Source organism: Aethalodelphis obliquidens, unplaced genomic scaffold (assembly GCF_003676395.1).
Source record: "Aethalodelphis obliquidens isolate GAN/ISIS:26980383/991018 unplaced genomic scaffold, ASM367639v1 scaffold10, whole genome shotgun sequence".
Classification (NCBI taxonomy): Eukaryota; Metazoa; Chordata; class Mammalia; order Artiodactyla; family Delphinidae; genus Aethalodelphis; species Aethalodelphis obliquidens.
In genome coordinates, this window is record NW_020837954.1 from 45,495,120 (window position 1) to 45,522,751 (window position 27,632).

Here is a 27,632-nt window from a genome sequence, read left to right on the forward strand (position 1 = left end):
TGTGTGTGTGTGTGTGTGTGTGTGTGTGTGTGTGTGTGTGTGTGTGTACACAAGTGTGCTCACACATGTGCTTCTGGATTAACACTATCTCCTCATGAACTTCCCACACAGGTGAGAAGTCAACATTTGCCCCAAGTGGTGAACCAGTATCTGTCCCCCTGCCCCATAAAAGGGGCAGCAGCTGATGGTGGTCCCTTGGTGGAATGAAGGTTCAGGGTTGCCACGTCTCTGATTTTTCAAGAATCCAGGAATATAACTTAGAAAAGGGAAACAATGATTGCTATTAATAAAACCTGTGCTGAGAAACAAACCACCGGCACACTCACCCCCAGCCCCGGTGCTTGAGAGACTCTACAAGGAACAGGTGCTGGAGGGCTGATGGGTAATGCAGGCAATGCAGGCTCCCCTTGAAACGCCCCATTGGAACAGTCAGCAGCAGGTGCTCAATCCCTCATCCCGGGTGTCCTGACACCCATCCTAGGACTTGGAAGAGGACCCTAGCCTGCTTGGCTGGCTTGGCCCTCCAGCTTTGTCCTCCATGATGACAAGACAGCTAAGGTGTCTTTGACTCGTTTCCTTTTTTTTCTAACTCCCTGTTTGGGCTGTCCTTGAAACAAACCTTATTTTTCTTATTCATCTTCTCCTTAGAACCCTCAAGTTCTTAACTCACACTGCATTATGTGGATCTGTCCAATAAGTAGGTTGCAGCTTCCATTCCTTTGATTAAGCAACTCTAACAAAGAGTTCATTGAGATGAAAGTGCTTATCATGAACCAGGTAACGCCCTTTTTTCCTCCCCGACCACACGCAATAAACATAGAAATGGCAGGCAAAGGGACTTCTTGGGGAGGTGGCAGATTATAACTACTCTGGCTCCTTCACTTCTAAGGCTTTTTTTAAAAGAGAGAGAGAAAAGAACAATCTCCAAACGAGAAAATGTCACAGATTGCCACAAACAGGCTTCCCGTGGGATGATCATTTTGATGCAAATACTCTTTCTCCAAGTGAAAAACATACAATGTACAAAATGTCCACTTGAGGATCTGTGCCTCCTATTTGGGTAATCGCCCTTCTACTGTGGGTACTGAGCAGGCAAACGATATGCCCAGAAAGGCAGCCAATGAGAGAGGCACGTTTGCCCAGCCTCCCTATTGGCCAGGCCTGGCACCAGCTGGAACCAGGGCCAGCTTTGAGGACAGCAGAGCGACTTGATAGGATTCTCTCTTCAAAGCATAGAGCAAACATCAATTAATCCTCAAAAGATGCTTTCAGGGAGAACATTATCCCTTTTGAGGATGTGGAAGCTAAGAGGTACCGCAGGTAGTTGAAGGGAGGGCAGAAGAGAAAACAGAGCACTGGGCCCTGGGCCCCAGATCTGTTCTCCGGAGAGAGTCAAGTTGCGGGAGAAGAATGAACCAACAGAATTGGGGCAAAGGAGGAGGCGTCTGAGAAGCCACTGCTTTTGAGGGTGCCCCTCAAGGCTCCTACTGCCCCATCCCAGAGGAGGCTGCAAAGTGAAACAGGGTGAGAGCCCTGAGCACGGCTCTGTGCGCACCAAGCCCGGAACCAGAGAAAGAGTTCAAATGACTGGATTTGGGCTCAAAACCCCTTCTTTAGAGCCTACTCGCCACTGAACATGGGAGGAAAGACGGAAATCTGGACCCAATTTGCCACACTGAGTCTGTTTTGGTACTCCCAGCCCGTTTCTTGAAAGGGGGAGGGGGAGGATATGTGTGTGTACACAGAGGCCATCCCCTGCCAGGCTGGTCTTTCCATCTCAGGAGAACCAATCCAGAGCTTCCCACAGCTCACAAGGATCACAGTCTGTCACTGTGTTTGGCAATAAATGTCACACATTCTCACATTAAACGTTTATTTGACCTTTAATATTTTGCTCTGAGACACCTGGAAAAGTTGTATGCCACTGTTAAAAATGTTATAAAACACCCCACAATCTCTTCTCCACACACAGGCAGTAACCTTACACACTGATTTCTACACTGTATGTTTTTAGTCTGTGTTTTGTCAAAAATTTCAAAAAACTTTCTTTGTCGCACACTATGTGCTGTTTGCACCCCTAAGCAGAGCCCATGCCATGGGCAAATTATAGGCTTATTGGAGATACTTAAGTTTTTATAGAAAGGATTTTCCTAAAGGGTCTGAATGAGTTTGCTCTCAATTTACCATTTAGTCAAAGAAATAAAAGAAATCATCCTAAAATGGACTTTTTTTTTTTCATTCAACTACCAACAGCCATTCTGACATAGCCTTCTGTATACATGTGTATGCTTTCAGAGGCGTAGAAAACATCTGGAAGGATATACAAAAAAACTGTCCTTAACTGCGGGGGGCAGAATGGGCAAGAGGGGAAGAAGTCTTTTTTTTTTTCCTGTTCTTTTTTTTCTCTTTTTATGCCCTTCTGTACTCTGCTTTTTTTTTTTTTTTTTTTACAATCAGTGCATCACATCTTAAATGCTTAAAATTATAAAATGAAAAGTCACTCTAAGATCATTTTTTCCCCAAGTGTTGCATTTTGTCCCCATGCCAGTGCAAAGTAAGCAAGTAGGTTTTGGAAATAGCTTGCTGTCTTGTACACAAAAAATATTATAAACTTTCATCACAATATTGCCAACACTTGGGCTGCTTCATCTAAAATGCACCAAGCTAAGAAAGGACAATATCTTGAAACCTACTTCACAGAGGAGGGTGAAGCTGCATCAGTCAGAGGCAGAAATGTACCTCTAATACCTAGGAAACAACTGAGGCTTCTGGACTCGACTTCCTTAGGGATTATCTGAGAAACACAACTGAAAAGCCATCATTCTACACAAATCAGACACGACTCCCACTCCCAATTCTTGGTCCCTATGAATGGCCAGAACACACAAATTCACAAAAACAGCCGATAGGCTGGAATCCCTCCAATTATTAAAATCATCTTTTTCGGGCTTCCCTGGTGGCGCAGTGGTTGAGAGTCTGCCTGCTGATGCAGGGGACACAGGTTCGTTTCTCGGTCCGCGAAAATCCCACATGCCGCGGAGCGGCTGGGCCCGTGAGCCATGGCTGCTGAGCCTGCGCGTCTGGAGCCTGTGCTCCACAACGGGAGAGGCCACAGCCGTGAGAGGCCCACGCACCGGGAAAAAAAAAAAAATCATCTTTTTCTTCTCTTAAAGAATGGACTTTTCAAGTGACACCAACCTCTTCCATCATTTAAGTGTTTATTTAGAGAATACGTCTGTTGGAAGCTTGAGAGATGCAGATCTAATCTCAAAGGGCTCTTAACCATTTGCAAAGGAATTAGAAATGAGGTTTAAAAAAAAAAAAAAAAACCACCAGGGTTTAAGTGATGAGGCCAACAGGAAAATCCAATTCATTTACAAAATTTTCACTTACATCTGTTTTCCTCACGAATACAGCTAGATACAGTTATTATCAGCAAATCAGTGACTAGGAGTCTGAAATGAAGGAAAATGTACACTCTGGGTCTCTCAACTCCTAGTATTTGGCAGAGCTGGGCAGCAGGATCAAATTGTCGATTTCAGCCTAACACTGAAATCAAAACTCTAATAGTCACAGAAGTTCTGCAGCTAATCAGTTAGTGTTCACACTTCACTCATCACAAGCCTTAAAGTCACCAGAGGGAGTCCGAATTTGCAACAGTCCAGAATGCATTCCTTGGGGGGCATAGATGTCCTTCCAATTCTACTTTTGCCCTCTCCTTCCAGAGACTGATTTAGAAACGAAGGGAAGTAGGCTAAGAAAAATCTCACCTTTAATATTAATAAGAATTGTGCAGTCCCCGGATGATCAGAGCCCAGACTATACGGGACTTGAAAGAACGATTGAGACTTTGATATGGAATATGAAAAAGTAACAGGCAGGAGGGGTGGGGAGACCAAACTGGGAGGCCCAGGGCCCAGCTTCTGCTAGCTTCAGTACTGACTCACCAATGATGATCGCTCTGATTTATTAAGCAAGGATGATGTACACTTACCTCGCTACCTTTTTATCTGTGAGATGAATGCAATTACCTCTCAGATGGCTTATTTGTCATGACAGGGGAAAACAAATACACAGTACAATACAAATAAGGGAACTAGGAATTGAGCCCACCCTTTGCCTTCTTTCCAAAGAGAGTTCATATATACTATCTCATCATTATCCCTGGTGAGATAGTAGACCATTATTATTAGCCCCATTTTACAGAAAAAGCAACTGAGGCACAGAGTGGTGAACTGACCTGGGCAGTGTGGTTTGTAGAAGCAGCACTGGTCAGTTCAGAACATTGAAATGCATTCCAGTGATATTGGTCTTGGGTTGAGTCTGGAAGACTCAGCCACCTGGAGATACAGAACTCAGGCTTCCTCTGTACCAGCCTAGAGCTCTCTCCTTGACCTCACCCTGCTTCTGCACAGACAGTCTTTTAACTAAGACAGTCTCAGAGTCCCACTGGCCAAGGGGGTAGTAGGGAAAGCAAAGGCTTCTACTGACTCTTTATCCCATGTGTCAGTTTGATACAAAGCAGACATGGACATCCTTGGGTCATGAGGCCAGGAGAGAAGATGGAGAGGTCAGGAGTGAACACCTGGGTGCTGTTAGCTGGGAACCCCTATCTCAGGGGGTTTTAACAGCTCAAGGCATGAGTAATCAGCAGTAGCCCCAGATAATGATTCCTGCACTCAGGTGTAGTTTCTATTCTTATGAAACGTCAGGAAACTTATGTTCTAGAATCTAGGATCAACCACTGCTATCAAAGACCTGGGTGAATTGGAAGGAAAGACAGAAACAAGTGTATAATGAGCATCTTCTCTAAGGCCTGGCCTATTTTTGGGGCCCTCACAGAGTTCGTCTCATGCAATGGCTTCAGGCAAGGCATGACATGGACTTTCTCCACTGACAGAATGAGGAAGAGGATGTCTCTGGTTCCTTCCAGCCCAGACATATTATCAGTCACTGTCCCATCCCCACTCCATTACTCAAATTCTCTTCCACAGACACCACGGGATGCTGCTGGGGCTTCTCTGACCCCAAAAATCCTCCCCCCGAACACTCTCTCCGAGGCAGAAGGAGAACACCTTTCCCTCTTCTCTTATCACCCCTATTGTAGCCAGCAGGACCCCCACCAGAACGCCCTCAAGTTACTCAGGAATCCATGAGGCAACTTTGGGAGAGGCGAGAGGGGTGAGGAGAGAGAAGAGGAAGAATGTCACAGTGGCAGCCTTCCACTTCTGGAAGGATGCAAGCATTCCCCAGCCTGCTTCATGAAGGCCCCCCAAACCCTGCACTGGTCTAGGGAGGGACACTGCATTCCAGGAGTTGCAGGGGACTGAACAGACCCAGGTGGAGCATGGATTCCACCCCACAGGAGACAATATTTTGAAAAGAGCACACATTTGATGAGGGAAGAAGGAAAGACCATGCTTAAGACCTGCCCCCCACACCCCCAACCCTTCCCAGCCTCAACTTGAAGCAAATGGTTAACCAACCCAAACCCAGAAGTGTGAATAATGCATGCAGCCAGCTCTCGGGCCTCCCGCACAGGAAGGCGTGTCAGGCTGCACAGATGGCAGCCTCACGTGTACAGGCCATAGGTCTTCTGTGAGGGCTGAGATCCCAGCACAACCCCTATGCTCCTCAGTTACCATGCAAAAGAAAGCGGGGCTCCCCCAGAGAGGTATGAAATGTGAGGTGAGCTCTTCTGAGTGACTGGGGAAATGCCAGCCACCCTGGGGTGGACACCAACAGCTGGAGCGATTTGTTAGCCCTGTTTTCATGAGTTAATTTGCTTCCAGCAGATTCCATTAGTGACCTGACAGACCCAGGACCTGGAGGAGGGCCTTGGAAGAGCTGCTGAGTCAGCAGACTGGAGGGGCGACGGGGAAGGCCAAATGTCTTGCGCCCAGCCCTTTGCCCGCTGTTTCTATTTGAAGAGCTTAGAATACTTATTTGCGAAGCTCTTGTTAAGGCAGCACCACTAAACTACATACAGTGAGAAGACACACGAACCTTGACCACCAAACTGCCAACAAGAAGCTGATGCAATACAGGAAAAGGATTCCCACATGAGAGAAGCTTTTCTTCCCAATGGGAGGAAGAAAGCAAAAGTCAAAGTTATAGACTGTTCCATCTGCAACCAGGAACCTGAGGAGAGTGGAGGCTGGGAGAGGGCTGAGCTCTCTTTGAGTTCCAGTTGACAATTCTAGTAGAATGAGAAAATAATGATACTATTACTACGGCTGCTGCTCTTACTACAAATAATAATAATTACAGTTAACATTTATTTGGCACCTGGTACGAGCTAGGAACCATGCTACAAGCTTTTTAGGCATTATCTCTTTTACTCTCTGCAACAGCCCTTTGAGGTAGGCAAACTGTGTGGGTAAGAAATGTCTCACAGCCACTAAGTCAGGAGAAAGATTCAGAGCAGAATTAAGCCCAGGTGTGTCTGACTCCAAGCTTGTGCACTGAACTGCTTTGCTACAGCTCAATCCCATGGTCCGGAGAGAGAGCATTGAAAGGGGACTTGGGAGCACAGGCTCCAGCCCCACACATGCCCTAAGTAGCTGTGGGATCTCGGCAAGTGATTTCAGCTCATGGGCCAGTCTATCTCATAAGATGGCTGAGTGATTTCTTAAGGGCCCCCTCAATTCAAACTACAGTCACTGACCACCTGAGTGCCACCTGAGTGATGGGGGAATGGGTGTATAAACATAACTGAGGCACGGCCCTGCTCTCAAGGGCTCTGCAGACTAGCCCTGCCTTATGCAAAAGCTAAAGAGCCTTGGGTGCCCTTTCAGCTCTAAAATACTACTCAGCGATTCCTTTTTAATATAAAAAAGTATTTCTGACAGCATTTATACCCATCTTCTATTTGTTCTTCTTTGTAAACATAGGCATGGAGAAGTGTCTAAAATGACGTTCATCTAATGGATTTGGGGTAATATTTTTGCTCTCATCTTTTTACATTTTTGTGTTGCTTCAATTTTTAGTAACAAATATACATCATTTTTATAAAAATAATAAATTCATTTTGAAACACCACTAAAACAATATATATATGCATGTTTATATGCATACATATATACACAGACATATATATTTCAACACTAACTGGATATTTTATATTATTAAGAAATTACTGTTAACTCCAGTGAGATTGTGACTTTGGTTTTAAACAGAATCCTTTTGTTTTGTAGAGACATACTGAAATATTTATAGATAAAATGATGTCTGGAATTTATTTCAAAATATCCCTAGTATGGGAGGGTCAGGGTAGGCTTTTGGTGAGACTGGCTATGAGTTGCTAATTGTTGAAGCTGCGTGATGGGTATATGATATTCATTATACTATGTATGTTTGAAATTTTTTATAATATACAGCAAAAGAGACGCCTCTTTCAAGGCCAACAGGGAAGCAATATTTCCCAAAAGCTAAGCTAAGTCCCCAGCCAGCAATCTTTCTACCTGAGCTTTTCATCATCCTAGGCTAACTCTTCTCTTTCACTGTTACAGTTTAACTTCATTTTTTTCTGTGGCTTTCTTCCACTCCCACACCATTCTCCCAAACTTTCTAGAATTATCCATCAGGTCTGTTGGTACATTCTGTGCCCAGGCCACTCTATCTGACCTTACCCTTGCCCAGGGGACAGAAGGTATGGGCCTGAGCAATACTCCCACACACCCCTGTTCAAAGTCAGCTACTATCAGGCTCTGTTTATTTAGAAGCAGAACAGCTTGACTGTAGATGGTGGGGGGCACGTTTCACTGACCCATTCAACAAATACTTACCGATCACCTACTTTGTGCCAGAAAATGAGCCAGGGATGGTGAACAAGACAAAAGTACCACCTTCGCAGCAGAGTTTTCACACTGGAGGAGGGGCTACTGTAGATGTAGCTCCAAGATCTAGGGTCAGGGGTGTATTCTCTAAGACATCCCTGAATCACGTGGGATCTTGTCCAAAATAAAGACAAACATTATCTGATGCCAAGAGATCGAATTACACCCAACAACCCACCCCACCCCGGTTCCCCATTTCATGGGACACAAAGACCAAACCAAGGCCACCACTGGGTAAGTAAATGATGGCAGAGGAAAGGGCAGCCAGGCCTCACCACGCCGGGCCCACCACTTGCCACATTCATATCAGAGTGTCTATAACCTTTGCTGCCACTTTGACAAAGGATTTGCATCCACATTTGACGGTGAACTAGGTAAAGTTTTACTAGGATGCATGACTGTAGCAGTTTTTAAAAACAAAACTTCCCTTACAGGAATGACTTATACGACCTCAATAATACAACCAGGGGCCTCCTATGTGAATGTGTGGTCATGGGAAAATGTTTAGCATTATTCAGTGAATCACTTATGCCTGCAATCAGGACACAAGGACTTCCAAATCAAATTTCTTGGCCAAAAAAAAAATTCAATTTGGAAAAACCACAAACATTTTCCAATTTTCTTGCTCTATCACAATAATGGCAATAGAGTGTTATGAGTGAAGGTTTTAATTTATTCATCAAGATATAGGGTCTGGGCTTCCCTGGTGGCACAGTGGTTGAGAGTCTGCCTGCCGATGCAGGGGACACGGGTTCGTGCCCCAGTCCAGGAGGATCCCACATGCCGCGGAGTGTCCGGGCCCGTGAGCCATGGCCGCTGAGCTTGAGTGTCCGGAGCCTGTGCTCTGCAACAGGAGAGGCCACAGCAGTGAGAGGCCCGCGTACCGCAAAAAAAAAAAAAAAAAAAAAAAAAAAGATATAGGGTCTAATCTCGTATTAATTGTGGATTCACCATTGTTCTACTAAAAATGCATGCTTTGCACATTTTCCCCCATTGACTACAAACTCAAAGAGGAAAAAAACCTTTCAGCCCTACTTTTGTGTTTACCCTCAGCACCTAACACAATGCCTGGCATATAGTTGGTACTGGTAGATATTTCTTGAATTGAATCCAAATATGCTTTAAAAATATTTTTTTAATTAAAGTGCAATGGCACAGGACTTCCCTGGTGGTGCAGTGGTTAAGAACCCACCTGCCAATGCAGGGGACACGGGTTCGAGCCCTGGTCCAGGAAGATCCCACATGTCGTGGAGCAACTAAGCCCATGCGCCACAACTACTGAGCCTGCGCTCTAGAGTCCGTGAGCCACAGTTACTGAGCCCACGCGCCTAGAGCCCATGCTCCGCAACAAGAGAAGCCACTGCAATGAGAAGCCCATGCACCGCAATGAAGAGTAGCCCCCGCTCGCGGCAACTAGAGAAAGCCCGCACACAGCAACGAAGACCCAATGCAGCCAAAAATAAATAAAATAAAATAAGAAAAGAAATACATATTAAAAAAAAAAGTGCAATGGCACATGCCCAGCGCAACCAATCTGAATCCAGGTCCCAACAAGACTCACTGGACCACATCCTAATCTCCTCCCCGGGTGGAGGTCCAACAAGGGCAGATGCAACAACGCCCCTGCCTATTGGACATTTCCATCCAAATGTTGAATCAGCATCTCAAGCCTAACAAGGGCAAAGCTGGGCCCACACACGCCTGCTCCCCCGCGATCCTCACCAGCTCAGCAATCCCATTTTTCTACTTGCTCAGGTCAAAAGCCTTGGAGTCATCCACGATGCCTCTCTTGTTGTCACAGCCCACTTCCAATTTTTTTGCAAAAGCTGTCTTCCCTATCTACAATTTGTATTCCAAATCCAGCCGCTTCTTACAACCTTTGCAATCACCACCCTGGCCCCAGCCACTCCCTCGTTACTGGTCTTTCTGTTTACTCCCAACTGAGCAGCCAGGGTGATGCTGTAAAAATCCTCCAGTAGGTTCCCAACTCCAAAGATAAGCCAAAGTTTTCCTATTACTCTCCCCCAACTCTGCTCCAATCACACTGGCCTTCTTGCTGTTCTGCAAAACATCAGGCATAGCTTCACCTCAGAACCTTTGCACTTGCTCCTCTGTCTGCCTTGAATCTTATTCCCCCAGATGACCCTCAAATGTCACTTTTCAGTGAGGTCTCCCCTGGCCACCTTAACTGTCCTCCCCCAACACCCCCTGCCACAACTCCCTGATAGATTTAGCACCATCCCAGTTATTCACTTACTTAGATTACCATCTGTCTGCCTCCGCTAGAATGAAGGCTTAAAGAAGGCCAGGATTTTGCCCATTTTTTTTCACCGCTGGTATCCAGCACCCAGAATAGTGCTAGGTACTCAGTAAATATTTGCTGAATTAATAAATTAATCCCAGGACACCTAGAAATAGTCTTAACTCCCCATCATGGAGGAAAAAATAAATCACAGAATCCCCTTAAAAACATATGATCCAGTTCATAGCAAAACATACATATTTCAGGCCTTTCTCAAGCAAACAAGCAAGTTCTAATGAATCTCGAGAGGGGAGGAAATCTCATTTCATTTTTACTCCCTCTCACCCTTCCTAAATCAGAGACCGCCTCCCCTTCTATCAGGCCCAAAGCTGGAAAACATCTGCTCAAGGGATGGAGGAGGAGGTGCAGGTGCCACCAGACCTGAAGGCGTTACCACCCACAAGTTTGAGGGGAAGAGAAGATGACTGAGAGAGGGAAGAAAAATTAGCACAGCGATTAGAAACACATGTTTAAAAACCCCTTCCCAGCCCATGAGTCGGCTGAGTGAAGCTGGCATCAGGGTGACAAATTAATTTCATGACCTTCTTGCTTTCACTAAGAACTGCAGAACTTTTTTTAAGCAACTGATGTGAAGAAAAGGGGCATGTATGTCTGCCCATATGTCTATATAGAGAGGTCTGGTAACAAAACAAGATGTTTTCCAACACGACATGCACCGAACCACCTACAGTGTGCCCAACACAGTGCAAGGTGCTGGAGACCCAGGAAGGTCTAAGATATGGTTCCTTCTTACAGGGAGCTCTGGCAGGCAGAGGTGACCGGCACAGACACAGCTCACCGGATGTCACTGTGCTAAGTGCTCCCCTGGCATGAACAAAGTGCTATGGGACCCACAGAGGGGCAACTGGTTCTGCCTGGAGGTGGCTCAGTTCTTGAAGGGTGAGTGGAAGCTGGAAGAGATCATCAGGGAGAGGCGTGGGGGTCAGAGGAAGAAGACCTGGCAGAGATGGTCAGAGAAGCAAAGGCCTGGAGGTGGAAAGTCCACAATCTGGCATGATTCAAGCTCAGAGTCCATGGACAGGTGGTGGAATGGGAGGCTGAATCGTCATGCTAGGGAGTTTGGCATCCTCCTCTGAGGAGTGCCCCCTGGTCCCTCCAGGTAGAGTAGATTCCTCCCCTCCTTTGTATCCCACCATGCCCTGTACACACTCCCCAAAGCACATTCCCAGCCCAGCAGGGCCTTGGCACAGGCCATTGGCTGTTTCTTCTGCTTGGAATGCTTTCCTCCCAAGCTGTCTGCAAGTGCCGCTCCCTCCCGCCCTCCAGGTATCTGCTCAGACATCACCCTCTCTGTGAAGCCATCTCTGAATTCCCTCTCCAGGGGGCAACCCACAAACACGTGCCCCTTACCCTCACTGTATTTCCCCATAGCATTTATACCTATGTCTTTGTCCACTGTTGGTCTCCTTCACTAGCATGTATGTTCCGTGAAGGCAGGGACTTTGTTTTATTGACTGGCTGTATCCCCAGCACCTGCAGTGCGTGACACATAGCGGAAACTCAATAAATAGTTGATGAATGAATAAAAAGCACCTGTAACACTTGAAGATCAGGGTTGTTTATATCTGTCCCCCCCTACAAGGTTGAAAATTGATATGAAAGCAAAGACTGTGCTCTCAGTTCTCTACCTAGCACCTCCCATAGTGCACATGATCGGTTCTCAGTAAATAGTTGATGGGTGGGTGGATGGATGGATGGATGGAAAGGCTAGATGGTTGGGTGGGTGGGTGGATGGATTGATGGATGGATGGATGGATGGGTAGCTGGGCAGATGGATGGATTCTACAATCAGTAGGCACCACTGAAAGTATAAAGAAACTGAACAGTGCAAAGCTCTCCCTGTGGGTAGGGATAGCCTGACATGAGGAGACATTACATGTTAGGAAGTCAATTAGGAAGCTCCTGCCAGTGTCCCTGTGAGCACTTATGTTACCTGAATGAGAGGTGAATGGAGGAAGGGACAGAGTCCAGAGACATTGCCAAGGTTAAGTCAACAGGACTTGGGGACTAAGTATATGTAGGAGTGAGGAGAGAGAAGAGCCAAAGATGACCCTGAGATTTTTGCTTAAATGATAGTGAACCCCAAGAGAAATAAGCAGCTTTAGGGGAAGAAGAAAGTTTTATTTAGAATATAAGTTTGAGGAGGGACAACCCGATGGAGTCGAGTAGGCAATAGGACAGTCAGGAGGAGAGAGGAAGATCAAATCATGAGCGCTGGCTGAAGTCATGGGAATCCACTCATTCATTTCCACGTCTGAGCACCTTCCATTGCTCCAGGCACTTACTATGTGCTAAGACTTCGGATGCCACAGTGCCCAAGACAGGCACAGTCTGTGCTCTCATGGAACGTAACTTCCAAGAGGAAAGGCAAACATAAGACAGGTGAACAAATGCATAAAGATAATTTCTGATGGTTGTACACACTGTGAAAAAAAATACACCAGGGTAATGGGAGGGTTATGCAGGGACAGTATTACATGGGGTGGGCAGGGGAGGCCCCTCTGAAGAAGTGGCTTTTGCCATGATGAGGCAGAGGGCAAGAATGACAAGGAAGTTCCTTGCTTCACGACTTTGATTTTCTTGAACAAGTCTGGGGTGAAATCATCTGCTAAGAGTAAGAGGATGGAGAGGAATTTCATGCAAATGGTAAAATACTGAAACAACTGCTGTCGGGGAGAAATAAAAAGGGGTGAGAAAAGAGATTATGGTGGGGCACCAAGGACCAAGCTGAGGGCTGACACTGTGAATGTGTAAGGTAGCCTATCAATGCAAAGCATATTCATATTTTAAAAATATTATATAATGATGAAGCTCTATGTCCCTGCAGCTATACTGAAACCAGAAATAATGCCCTAGTAAGATCCGGAATCTCTACCTCTACTTGGTATGAGATGGGTTTGCCAGAGTGTTTATTTGATTTTAATTAAGTTTGATGGGCTGTGAGGGTTTTCATTACTTGGTCTGACCAGGCGCATTTCCACCACCACCCCCTCGTAGACCCCAGTCGCTTCCTGCCACAGCTTTCCCACTCAAACCATCCTGCAAATTAATCACCCTCAACATCCATCCTGACATACCTTAAATAACGCCCCAACATCTACAGGATCAGTGCCAAATTTTTAACACAGGTGTCTATAATAGGTCCTTTGTTACCTGTTCAGCCTTCTCTCTCCCAACTACTCAGCCTGGCTGGCATTCACACTTCCTTTTTGAACCCAAGTTCATTTGGATGGACAGACCCAGGTCCATGCTTCAGGTCTTGGGCAAGTTGCTTAAACTCTTTGGAGTGTTCTCATCTATAAAATAGTTAATACTGCCTGCTTCCTAGGAGGATTAAATGAGTTCATGTGTGTAAGCACACAACACAGGGCTGCCGAGCAGACATAGGTGTTCAAGAGATGGTAGCTGGAACGAGCGTGACTCTTACTTTAAAAGCTGCCGTGTAACGATGCAGTTATCGCCGCATCCAGCACACAGCCACACACGCAGAAGACATTGGGTCCATGCCATTAATATTGCTACTACGTGCTGCTTTGTGATTCACCTCCTAGTTTCCACTGCACTCTTCTTCAGGCTGATCTTAAAAGTCAACTTGCATCTTACCGTCTTAGAGTCTGCCACTTATATTAATATTCAACATATGTCTTGTCCCTCAACTAGACAGAAAGTTCCTGGAGAATAGAAATTGTATCCTCTGCTTCTCGGTATCGCCCTCACTGTGAAGTACAGAACCTTCCGCTTCAGGAGGTGCTAACTAATTCCTGATCGATGTGCGGTGCTGAGAGATTGGTTCCCCTCTTAAAGGGAAGCCTTCTCTATCCTCAACTTCCTAACTTCTACCCACCCATCAACACCTACCACCCACCCCCACCTCCTCCAGGAAGCTGGTCAGTGAAACTGGTTTCTTCCTTTCTTGAAAGTCTATGGCACTCACTAACTTGTCATATTTTGCTTCAGGGCTTCTAAAATTTTAGGGCAGGCAGAGCTAAGGGCGATTGAGCATGTGGTCCACTTTGCTTTCACCAGTACTCATAGATGTATCTATCCTAGCCAGACCAGGAGACCGCTGGGCTACACCAAGGATCTTTTTCACAAAGAGGAAGCAAAAGCTGAGGTGGTCGAATACTGGTATTTCAACCATGAGGGCTCTGGTGGGATTTCTGTCCCACAATTTCATACTAGAAAATACTAGAACAAAAATGCCAAGAGACCCTCTGTGCTGTGTAAGGAAGGCAGGGCTGGAGGACCTGCCTCTTATTAGCTGTGCAGAGCCTGAGGACTGTCCCCAGACCTTGCTCTGGCCTCTGCTGCCATGTCCTACAGTGAGGGAGACCATCAATGGTCTCTAAGGTATTTCTTAGATCTACAGTTCCAAGCACTAGCTCTGCCTATGAGCTGTACAATTGACAGACAAATTGAATCAAAAGAGCTTTGTCCCTCTTTGGTCATTAGTTGGTGGGGTACTTTGAAAGCTTCTCTGTTCCTGCTGCCCACTCACCTATCAGGTATTTCATCCAATGGACATAGAAATGAGAGCATCACAGAGCAAAGTCTGAACAACTGAAAAGATGCCCACCCCCCTTGTGACTGTTAAAGCTGGGTTGGGTGCTGGATACATGGAGGTTCTTTGTGTTATTCTGTGTATTTTTGTACAGGTTTGATATCTTCCATATTAGAATGTTATAATAATAATTACGATTAACTCACCTAATTCCATCCTTTCATGTACTAATTGGATACTCACTTTCTAGATGGATCTCATGAGCCCCCAAAAAGGTACTGGATCTTTTTTTAAAAAGGAACTACATCTGGAAATTATAAGTCAGTACTTTTTAACCTTTGCCCACTGGAGAATAGAGTGGGAAGAAAGAAAGGCAAAGGAAAGTGCTTGGAGTCAGACATCAATTGGAGCTCCCTCCTCCCACAACTCCATCTGGTAAATGAAGTTACCAGAGCCTTGTCTCCTCAAGCAAATTATTGTGAGGCCTAAAGAAGACCTTCTTTCCTTCTTTGCCTCGAAAGCACTTGGTACCCATCTACCCCCCACCTCCCATTTAAAGCGTCATTACACTTACTGATGCATGTGCAGGGCTGAAAGAACAGCGGTTCCCAAGCTTTAGAAGAACTAAGAACCAGAGTGCATGGTCTCAGCCCTTATTCATTGGGTCCAGGAGGCGGCCCAGAATCCACCTTTCACCAGTCACACCCATGCTCCTTGTGTACGTAATCCTCAGGCCACACCTTGAGATGCTCAAAGGGTAGTTGGAGGGAGCAGCAGGGACAGCAGGAGGACTGCTCCAGACTCTGCTTAGGAGGAAAACAGATCTCTCCACAGTATCAAGAACTTCCGAGGATGGGGGCGGCCTATCAGCTTCTTTAAACTACCAAATGGAAAAATAAAAAATAAAAACTACCAAATGGAACTGAGAATGAGCGGAAGGAGGGAAGCAGTTCAAGGGAAAACTCTATCGTCACAACCTTGTCCAGCTAATGCCTGTCCTTCATGACACGCACATGTCTCATTTTTATTTTCTAAATTTTACCCAGAAAAGCCTCCTCAGAACTCATTCAGCCCATCCTTTCCAGGCTCTATTGCTAAATCTCCCTTCAGCCAGGGGGAAATTTTTAGAACATAAATGGGATTAAGTCACTTCCCGACTTAAACCCTGGACTGCTCACTGCTCTTAGGAGAAAGTGCACACCCTTAAAATATCCGTCAGGGCCCTGCATGTTCTGGTCCCTCCTGACCTCTCTTACCCTATCATGAGCCACACTTTCCCTTTCTTTCTTGCACTCCAGCCACAGCAGCCTTCCTTGGTTCTTCCAACATGCCACAGGACCTTTGCACGTGCTGTTCCCTCTGCCTGGGATGAAACATTGCCTCTTCAAGGAAACTTTTCCTCAACATACTAGACTAGAGCAATTCCCTCAGCCTACTCTCTTCTATCTTCCTGGACCTTCCAACATAACACAGATTCAACTTTTATTTATGTATTTATGTGATTAATGTCTATCTCCCCAACTGGACCACAAGCTCCACAAAGATAAAAGTCCACATCGGTTTTGCTTACCACTGTATACTCAGTGACACAGTAGCTGGTAACCCGTACATGCTCGACTAACATAGGTGCTAAGTGCACCATGGTCTAGAGAGATGTGTGAAGGAAAAAGAGAAATGGCACACAAAGCTGGAGAAATTCACAATGCAAATGACAGGCCAGTGTGAGATGGCGCACTTTCTCCTGGACTTGGAGGGCTGAGAATCTTCTCCAGTGTCACAAGGATGGTGGTCACTGACGCCACAAGATCTCGGGTTCTCTGAAATAAAAGTGTCTGTCCAGGACTGTCCCCAGAGGATGATGAGAATGTGACTTGCCCCTCGGGGAATGTGGGGGCTGAAAAAGAGGGCCAGGAGAGATTGCACGCCCAACTCCTCAATGCCCTGCCTGTTATCTCTCTGAAAACATAGCTTTGTCCCTCACTATCAGGACGCCGAGAGAGAGCAGGGACAAGAAGGTCACAGACAGAAGGGATCTGCCCCCCTCCTATCTGGAGCCACAGAAACAGGCGAGCTCAGGTTATCTTTGTGTTCACTTCTGTTCCCCAGAGATGCGCAGGGTGTGGGGTGGACATGAAGATTTAGACCAGTCAGCTCTGAAAACGGTGTTTTTCTGCTTGGTCATCAGACATATGCCCATTCAAGGGAGGCAAAACAAGCTGAAGTTTAGATTCTCTGACGAGGCTATGGAGTCCCATCAATTACACGATGTGGAAAAAACTTTGGACAGTTAAAAATAACATAGGGGTCTGGTGTTTGGAAGATCTGGAGTTTGGAATGCCAGCTTGTCAAGCACAGATCGCTGCCTACAAAAAGCGTGTGCTGGGAACATGTATACACACACCCACCGGGACAGGAGGGCTGCGATCAGCAAGGTGTCCAACAACGGGTTGGCGGGCCACGTGGGAGAAAAGTGCACAGACCAGCTCTCACCCCTACACACTCTGGTCTGAAGGATGTTCAAGCCCTTTTCTAGCTGTGGAAAGGGCAGAGCTCATTCAGGCAGAAAACACTTGCCTCTCCCTTGGAAGAGGCGTCAGTGAATGGAAGCAGGAGCCAGGCGTTCAATCACATGACGGTTCACCTCAATGTGTTGTGTTTCTGCAGCTGTGAAATTCTCGTTCTTTCTCAGAAGGACCCAATGTCAGCACCGATTCAGTGGCATGCAATAACCTGAACTCCCGGACAAAGCATCCCGTAGCTAAATCTCTCTCACATTTTCTAGCACATTTGTTCTAAGAGTTACTAATAATAATGCCATCGAGTTCTAGAGTGTCTTTCCTCTAAGAAAATCAGAGCTTCTCCTACTTATTATCTTATATTCCTTAAGAGGCCACTGTGGGAAAAATCAGCTAGTGTGACTGCATTTTACAGATAGAAAAACGGGGTCACTGCCAACGTCTATTACGAGGATAAGAAGCACCAACTCTTCTAAGCACTGTACGTATATTAACTTGCTTAATTCTTCCAACAACCCTCTAAAGGCAGAAACCATCTCTCGCACTTCGCAGAGGAGAAATTTGAGGCACAGAGGGGTTAGGAATCCTGCCCATGGTCATGGGGCTTGGATGTGAACCCACTCTCTCCAGCTCTAGAGCCCATAGCCAAGCTGTAAGCCACATGGCACTGCTCGCCACCCTCTCACTCCCTAGCATGGGCATCTGAGCTCTCAAAGAGTTTGAGGCTCCAAAGAACCTGAGGACTGGGGTAACACCAGCCTCCCCCTGAAAGCTAGCTCCCTGGGGCCCAGGCCTTCCGGCAGGAGGAAATAAACATTAGGTGAGCAGCTTGGATGGGTAACGGGGTGCCTGGGTGCCTGGGTGGGAGTGGAGAGGCATTACCTTCAGAGTAAACCACTTCCATCCTCCCAGGAAGAAACACAGTCTTAGAGACCTGTAGCCTCACTGCCTGCGCCCCGTCCCACACTCCCACCTCACTCCCCGCAAACCCCACTCCCATGTGAACCATGAAACCAATCCTCGGGGCACCAGCCTTTGACTGCACTACGAGGGTCAGCATTTATGTTTTCTTCCCTAGACTGGATTTGTGTATTTTACTTATAACCATGTATGGGTCGTTATCACTGTTGCTTTTGTTGAAGAAAGGGGGTGGTGATTAAAGTATAGAAAGGGGGAAAGACCTTTAGATCCAGCACTAGGACAGGCTTTATCCTACAATCCTGCACCGCTTGGCAAATGTGCCCAAGCAGCTGGCCAGGGCTGTCCTGTACCCGATGGGATGGATGGCTCATCCAGGGCAAGCCCCCAAGGGTCCCCCTCACCCTCACCCCCTCTGGGAGGTGCCCTGGGAAAGACCCAGAACACATAACCAAGGAAACCAAGAATCAGTGAGAGGGAGTCTCTGGAGGTGGACATCTTCCCTGCTGAGGGACACAGGATGACAACCCCTACCTCCCCCTGGAGTCTCTCTTTTGGCCTCTGAGGTGTTCAAGTTCTTCCTGAGAATTGGCTGCCAAACTGGGGCTCCACTCAGAGCTACCTGGCCCCAGGCTATTTCATTTTTTACCTTCTGTTCATAGACTCCTCCCACTCCCGTCCAGCCACATGGATCCATTTGCTATCACCCACACATCCCTTCCTACCTGGCCCTCCCACCACCACCCCAAAGGAAGAAGGTTCTCTAAGGAATTACTCAAATGCTTCCCAAATCCTTGTTCACATCCCTTTCATGCCTGAACTTCTCCATCCTCAGCCTCCACCACTCCTGAGCCTGACCAGATCCCACTTTCCTTCCAAACTCAGCTCCAAGCTACCCCCTCCCTGAAACCTCTGACATACCCACCGTGGGACCGCTTTCTCTTCCAATTTCACAGACCCCTCGGGGGCTGGACCGCTCACAGAGCGCAGTTAATCCCACCATGTAACCTCACGCACTCTGTTTCTTCTCCATGGCTTCTTCTCACCTGTTTGCTGTGTGCAAGCTTTGCCTTTTCCTCCTTCTCTCTCCCTGCTCCCACATTGATAAGATAGAGTGTGCCCTCCTGGGGACTAGGCAGAATACTCTTCCCTTCCTTTTGTGCCTCTTCAATGCTTTTTTTTTTTTTTTTTTTTTTTTGCAGTACGCGGACCTCTCACTGTTGTGGCCTCTCCCGTTGCGGAGCACAGGCTCTGGACGCGCAGGCTCAGCGGCCATGGCTCACGGGCCCAGCCGCTCCGCGGCACGTGGGATCTTCCTGGACCGGGGCACGAACCCATGTCCCCTGCATCATCAGGCAGACTCTCAACCACTGCGCCACCAGGGAAGCCCTCTTCAATGCTTTTTGATCAAGGTGCGATGCATGAGGAAAGGAGAAAGATGTCAACAGGGCACAGATGAAGGGGACAAGGTCAGAACGAAACCAAGGCTGGAGGTGCAAACCTTGATATGAAGCATTAAGTGGATTATTCCTCTATCTAGGGCTCACAGAGCATTGGGGAGGTTTAGATCTGAGTCAAGGAATGAAATAAGAAGCAGAAAGTAAAAGAAAAGAGTAACCAGTGGGCTTTTCCTTCCTGGGGATTTGAAAAGCTACAATAGAGCCTGAAGCAGAGATGCCAGGAGGTTGGACTGCCCAAGGCTGCCAGCTCTGGGTCTTGGAGAAAGGTGGGGACATTTCAGAGCTTTTATATTGTCCAGACCAGTTCATCTGCGTCACAAAGGAGACAGGAACTCCTGGCAACACTGGGCAATGATAGAGATGGTTGCATCCATCAGAGCTTCTTTTGTCCTGTATTTCTCAGGAAGCTGAACACACTGTAGGCAGATAATGGGTGAACATAAATGATCACCAGAAGAGGGACCTATATAATTGGGTCTCAAAGTTAGGCAGATCACCAAATAATAAAAGAATCCTATTGCTCCAAGGATAGCAAGAGCTAGCTCCGTCTCAGAAAGGTTCCTACATTCAGACCCACGAACCAGTCAGGCTCTATCCCTCCCCCATGCTGACTGGGATCTCCAGCCCCTGAGATAGCAAACAATGCCCCCTGGTGTGCTATGGACCAGGGAACTATGGGAAATTTCTGAATTTCATAGAACTCCGTAGATCAGTGTTCATCTCAGCTACCCTGTGCATAACTGACCTAAAATCGAATGATCCAAACCTGTTTCCCATCCCCCAGAGATGTGTGTAATTAGATAAAATGAGGACAGAATATGTATAAGTATCTGTTATACTGGGATGGCTGCCCAGAAAGGAAATGAGCACCAGGAACCGGATGGCCCCATGTGCACCCTCTGTACTGAAGGGCTATACCCGGGACTGAAGGACAGTTAACTTCCAGAGTAGGTGCTGGTGCAGTATGAACCTCTCTGAATTCACAAACACTTTGGTACAACCCTGCTCCTCCAGCCTATACTTCGTGCACCATCAGCACTTTTTCTAGCTCTCCACGTTGAAGGATGTCTAGTGGACGAGAATCTGAGTTAAAACTTGACTTGAATAGCCTGTCTCCACCTTCCTTCTGACACAGAAAGGCCTCTCCAGTGTGGCACCTTCCTCCACATGGTCCCAACACTGAATGTTCTGGAGGGTCGAAAAGCAGCAAGAGGACATGCAAAAGTTATGAGGATAGAGATTTCTCTCTCTCTCAATATGAAGAATAAAGGCCCTCACATGATCCCCAGGACATCATTTTTTGTTTCATTGTCACATGAATTTACCTGCACTGAACATGGTTGGGAGAGAGTCATAGGGAAAGTTATATCTATGTAGGCATTATGAAAGTATAGGAAATTCTCTCAAAGAATATCTATCTGAAAACAGTGACTGGGCCACAGTTACCTCCAAAGCTCAGTAGGACAGGCAACAGACTCTCACCAGATCCCAACTTTGGGTTAAACCATTATAGTACCTGTACCTTCTGGTCTCTTCTACCTTAAAAACCCATAAAAGTCCTCAGGTATACCGAAGGCTAAAGGAAATCCCATACACAGCTGAGCATATAGTAGGCACTTAGTAAAAGTGTGGTTGATTTATCAGTGGCTAGTCACAAGCCCTGGGTTACTTAGTCCCTGAAAGAGGACAGAGCAAAAAGACTTGCCTTTAATTCCCAAGACCAAAGGGAAGGAAAGCCAAGTTTTTCAGATCCACAAGGATGAAGTGGTAAAGGGACAACGGGCTAGAATAAATGATGCTGACAATCATCACAGCCTCACACGCTACATGCAAGCAGGGCAAGCTTGTGCCTATTTTCCGACTACTGAAACTGTAGAATTGGGGGAAAGGAATTCTGCTGCCTTTTCCAAACTCCTGCCAGGGAGAGAATGAGAAACAAGTGGACTCTAAAGAGCTAGAAGCAAATTAGGTGGGAAGAGCCTGCTGGCTTCATTTGCTCAGTTACTCCACACACATTTATTAAGTGCCTGCTATGCTAGATCCTATAGGGATAGAAAAGCACAGGCAGCCACCCTTCCAGTCTTCCAAGGCCTTACATTCTAACCAACCAGCGTTAAGTATTTCAGTGGCGGGGAGAGAAGAGTATGCTTGGGACTATGGGGCCAAGGACAGGGGTGGCCAATTCTACCTGAGGGCCAGCAAGGGCTTTGTCAGGGAAGAGGGGACTTTGAAGTGTCTGGAAGATGAGCAAGTAGATGTTCATCATGTGCCTCTGGGGCAGGATAGGGCTGAGGAGCCACAAGCAGTTTGGTAAGACTATAGGGGAAGTGGGAATGGTGCCACCTGTCTGAGCAGGGATACAGAAGCATCCTTTCACGGTAACAAGTTCACCCACATCGCTCATTCTAAGGTTCTTAACCTGGAGCCCATGTACCTCTAGCCCATCTGCTGATGGGCTCCTCCAAGTCTGTGAACCCCATAAAACCATAGGCATATGTTCACACCTATCTGCATTTTTTCTGGGGAGATGATCTAGAACTTCCATAGGATTCTCAAAAGGGCCTGTAATTGCCAAGGAAAAGTGAAAAAGAAACACTCAATAGGACATTGAGTTGCCTGAACACCAAACTGTGATGTTTAGTACCTGACATATCATAGGTTTTCAGAATTAGCAGAGCTCAAGGGATGAATACAAGGAGATGGGAAGAAATCGCCATTTTCATCATCGAAACAAACATTGTGTGCACAGACATTCGTGTGCCAGTCAGTGGGCTAGATTTTACAAACCAATACCTCTTAACATAAAGGCACATGGAAAAATATCTTCTCAATTTCCTGTTCACAGGATTGCAAAGCCAAGTCCCTAAATGTGGATACAAGTCACCCAGGGCAAATCACTGCAATCCCAGATCAGGCTCAAACTTTAGTTGGCAGTTGCCTAGCAACGAATAACCCTGAAGACACATCACCAAATAGAGATGCCAAAAGGGCATTCTGTGGACAAGCTGGTTCTGAAAACTAGCCCCCGCGCAAGTTTGTCTTCCAGGCCTCTCTGGGACTGTTGGGGGAAGAAGCAGACTTTGCAGCCAAAAGGAAGCTGGAAGAGGGGGTGGAAGGTGTTCAGATGGTGGTGTGTAACAAGTGGGCACAGAAACAGGGAACCGAGGGCTGAGGGAGCAGGCAGCCTCAAATAGAGAAGGCAATTGGTGCCTCTGCAGGTCCTCTTTCAGACCGTACCTACAATTACTCTTCTGAGCAGTTGCTGAGCAAATCCCAGCCATATCTAAAGGTGCAGAAAGTGGCAGGAAGACTTGACTGCACCTACATCCAGCCCTGCCCTGAAGTCATCATCCTCTAGCAGTTCCACTGAACTACGTCAGTTTGGGGTGAGCAAGATGACAGACCTCCAGACCCAGGGAGCAGTTTTTATCCAGCTCTCCAGGGCAGCTCGCTCACTTACAGAGGCAGCAAGCATCAAAGAGGCAAAGAGACCTCACTTTCTAAAATTCAGATTTTTTTGTTTTTTCTTTAATGAAAAGCTCAGAAATTCCTTCTGCTGAGGCAGGTGAGACTGGGATTCCTAAGACAAAAGTTCTAATCCAAATCATGGCACAGGCCAACACTAGGCACCTCTCCCTGCACAATGGTAGAAAGCTTGGGAAGAAAGCTTGGGCCTTCTTCAGAACCCGTTCTCCTGGAAGGTCTTGGGGGCCAGGGGGAAGGGGCAAACAAATATATATCAGTCAGGAAGCGACTCAGGAAGAACAAATGCGGAAGTCAAACAACAACAAATAAGGCGGATATAAATCCAGATAAAATATTAAAATCATTAAAGGGCTGCTGCTCCCTGAAGATTGGGAAAAATGAAGAGAGTTAATTAAAAGCAATCTCCATGCACTGCTGAGCCAGCCGGCCCTGATAAATCAACAGCTGGGGCTTCTGTGGAGGGCAGTCAGGGGGCTTCAGGAGTGGGGTGCGGGGGTGGGGGCTGCCGGCCGGGGGTGGGTGCTGCTGCAGAGATGGCAGTGACGTCCAGTTGAACACAGTGACTTAAGTTTCGTGTCTTATTAAATATTTTATGACCACTGAAAAAAGCTGTTCTTCCAAGCGGGGAGAAAATGATCATTCGGGTGAACAAAAAGTGAGGAAGATAAGGGTGAAGAGGTATTTTTTGTTTGATTCAAGACTTACTTGGGACCATGATGTCAGCATCTCTGATCCTGCCTCAGATGCAGAGGCTTTTGTTTCTTCTCTCTACCTGATCTGCACAGGTAGATGCCTCTTCTAAATTCTCTCTGCAAAACCCTGGGCTATGTTTGTTTTGGGGGTTGGGGGAAGCAGTGCAAAGTCAGGGAAAGAAATGAAGAGGAAGAGGAGATAAAAAAGACCTTCAAAATTCTCATTGTTGATCCAAGCCAGACTTTTAGCGCAAAACTAAAAGGTCAGTGGAAATTGTGGGAACTTTCTTTTTTTTTTCTTTCTTGCTTTCTCTTTCTTTTTCCTCCTTTCTTTCTCTACTTCCTTCCTTCCCCCTTTTCTCTGCAGTCAGATAAAGTTTCTGTTCTTCATTTTAAACAAAAAAGAGCTCAGAACTTTGGGGGCCAATCTAAGTTAAAAAAAAAAAAACAGCAATTTTAGTGTATTACAAAAACGGCCCTTCTCTATTCTAAGGGAACCCTCCAGTTCTTCCTTGATGGAAATATAATCAAGAGAAATGATTAGGAGAAAGTGGGTTTTTTTCCCCTCCATAGAATTGGGATTGGAAGGGGGTGTGTGCATGGGGAAACATAAGGAATTATGCATTTGGATATGCATTTTAATTAGGTGGACAGAAGCAGCCGCCTGTTAATTTTTCTTGCTTGTTTCCACTTAGCATTCATCACAGGCAAAACCACCATAGAGCACTCCCACGATAATAGATGGTTCTGCATTGGCTAAGTCCTCAGGGAAAATAATTAGCAGGAGAGAATATATTCTCTCCACTTCAACTACCCCAACCACCCTGCCCTCCCCCACCTCCAGCACCACATTGCCTCCGCCCTCCCCCCAACCCCACAACTGACAGTGGTTTCACTAGAAGCCTAAGGGAGCAGTCCGCCTCCTGGTTTACAAGCACTTACTTTGCCCTGCCAAAGAACAAGGGTCTGGAAGGAGAAACGGACTGGAGGCCTTCATTGGAGTGGAAGCTCCTAGATACAGGGAGGGAGGCTCTATGCCGCTTAGCTGCGAGGGGCAGGCTCGCAATCAGAATTGGCCAGGACAGGATGAAAAAAGCTCCAAAGAGAGTGAGACAGTTCTCCCTGAGCTCAACTAGCAGCAAACAGAGATATGTAAAGAGTCCTTGGTTGAGGATAATGGGAGTAGGGATGACGTTTCTCATTTAATTTGCTTTTATAAAGTACAGGAATGCTGTGGGTTTGCAGCAAGCTTGGATCTGAAGCATTTCCAAGGCTGGCAAATAACTCTGTCATTCTGATATTTGACCCTCGCCACGATGCTGTCCATAGTCTACTCTTGTATAAAGAATCAATTCTTGCCGCTGACCCCCTATGTCAACAGCACACCCTCCTTGCTCACAAGCAGATTTAAACCCCAGCCCCCCTGTCACCCCCTCTCCCTCCCTGGAGTCTTCTTGATAGAAGGAGGAGCCAGAGACGGGCTGATGACAGGAGCCCAAGTTCCAGGAGAGCACTCCCTCTGCCCGCCAGCGTCTGATTCCTCTGATCACGGGTGGACTCAGTACAGGGCTGACAGTGGGAAATGAAATGAGGACTTCCCTTGAGCTCATATTCTCACCTATTTCAAACCCAGACAATGTAAAAAAGCCCACTGAGATCCCAGGGCTATTTACACACAGCTGGACGAGTGAGGCTTTGCATTTACTGAGAAACAATGATTAGATATGATATGTAATGCCAGGATCTTTTCGTTTATTTTAGTTTTAATATAGTAATGTTTATGAGACATTGCTGACTCTCTGAGAAGGCCTCAGTTAGCTACGAGAAACTTTGCAGTTCTAGTAACACCTCACATTTGTTCTTTACACCTTCTGAAATGTTTTCACAACCATTATTTCATCTGGGCCCCTTGCAGGGGGTAAGCAGGGCTGGGTACAGGGAAAGGAAGCGAAAGGAGATACAAGCCCTTCTCACCTTATGAAAAAATAGGCCAGATTTGCTACCTCTTGACTTTCAAGCTGTCCTGTCATCCCAGGTGCTCCTTCCACCTGAACCCCTGTTGCCAGATGAAACCTCCACTCTGCTTAGGAAACCTTCACTCCAAGCCTCACCAGGTAACTACTACTGCTGCAGCTTCTGGAGCCCCCCCCAAACCCAAACCCTGGCCCCCACAGGGAGCCACTGCCCTCAAAGGGTTGGGGTTAGGGGGACAAAGTGAAGGCAATCCTTGTGGCTGGGGATGAGAGAAGTGAGTCTCTGGGTTCCCAGGGCATTTACCCCTCCTCCCCAAAACAGTGGTTGTTCCACGGGGGAGGGGGGTAAAAAGGTTGAATTCTATGATACTATCAGTATTTTTTTTTTTAAGTTTACAAGGAGGGAGTTGCCTGTACTATCTAGAAATGTACTCCCTGGGTTTTAATAAGTCTAAAAATGAAGGGGGACCTAAGCACATACCCAAAAGAACTGAAAGCAGGGACTCAAATAGCTACTTACATACCCATGTTCATAGCAGTATTATTCACAATAGCCAAAAGGTGGAAACAACCCAAGTGCCCATCATTGGATGAGTAGATAAACAAAATAAGGCATATACATACAATAGAATATTATTCAGCCATAAAAAGGAAGGAAATTCTGACACAGGCTGTAACAAAGCTGAACCTTAAGGACATTATGCTAAGCTAAATAAGCCAGTCACAAAAGGACAAATATTGTATAATTCCATTTATATGAGGTGCTTAGAAGAGGCAAATTTATAGAGACAGAAAGTAGAACGGTGGTTAGCAGGGACTGGAATGGGGGCGGGAGGAGGATGAGGGGTTATTGTTTAATGGGTACAGAGTTTGTTTAGGACGATTTTTTAAATTCTGGAAACGGATAGTATGGATGGTTGCACGACATTATAAATGTACTTAATGCCAGTGAACTGACACTTAAAATGGTTAAAATGGCACATCTACATGTCATATATGCTAAATATACATGTTATGTGCATTTTACCACTAGCAGTAAAAAAATTTAAGGGGCTGCCTCTGTATGCTGGAGGTCAGGGTGACCATTTTGTTTTGTTTTTCTTTCATTTTATCTCTCACAATTTAGGCTTTTATGAATTCTGATAGGCTTTACAACCCCTCTTCCTCCTTTAGACTTGTAGCAAATTGCCAAGGGAGCTTCCAAACAAAGGAAAGCCTGATAATAACACCCCCAGAAGAATCTGGGATGTTCTGGAGGCATGTCACTGAATGAGAGGCAGTGAATTCCAGTTTAGACACTGCTAATATCCACTTGGGTATGGCCAGACTCTGTGTGTCTGCTAGACACCTCCATTTCCTCAGCATTTATCACGGGATACAACAGAGGAAGCTCACTGAGACATCAGTACAGGCCCACATGCTTCGGCTCACTGAACAGTCAGGTAACTGCAGCTGCCCAGATGGAAGTGAAATAAGCACTTTATTTACATGTTAATTGGGATGGGTGCCGTGGTAGAGGGGAGAGCTCTTCCAAGGAGACTGTAGATAAATGAAATCCAGAGAAGAAAAATCTTTTGCTTGGTTCCCTGTCTCCCTCCATACATTTAAAGAAAAGAGGAAGAAAAAGATAGATGTTCTCAATAATGCCAGTCTTTTGCACAACCAAAAACTTTATCTGAGTGCTTGTAAACAACAAAATAGGCTAGTTTTCCCACTTCTCTTTCCATCCTCTAGTTGGAGTGCTAATGAGAAGAAAAGTGTTCAAAAGGGATAATCAGAAGAAAAGTCCACATTTTAAACGGGCCACCACCTGGTCCTCAGGCTTGGGCCCTGAGAAGGGAGAGATTAGAACCCCAAATGGTAGCATAATGTGGCAAGACTGGATCAGAGAAGATGAAACTACGGAAGAGTCTACCAGTCTTAAC

General features: G+C 46.3%; 1 protein-coding gene across 1 annotated transcript in view; it reads right to left on the reverse strand.

Moving 5' to 3' along the window:
* Window positions 1–27,632, reverse strand: part of DPF3 (double PHD fingers 3) — a 299,208-nt gene that overhangs the window by 223,997 nt on the left and 47,579 nt on the right. The window lies entirely within an intron of this gene.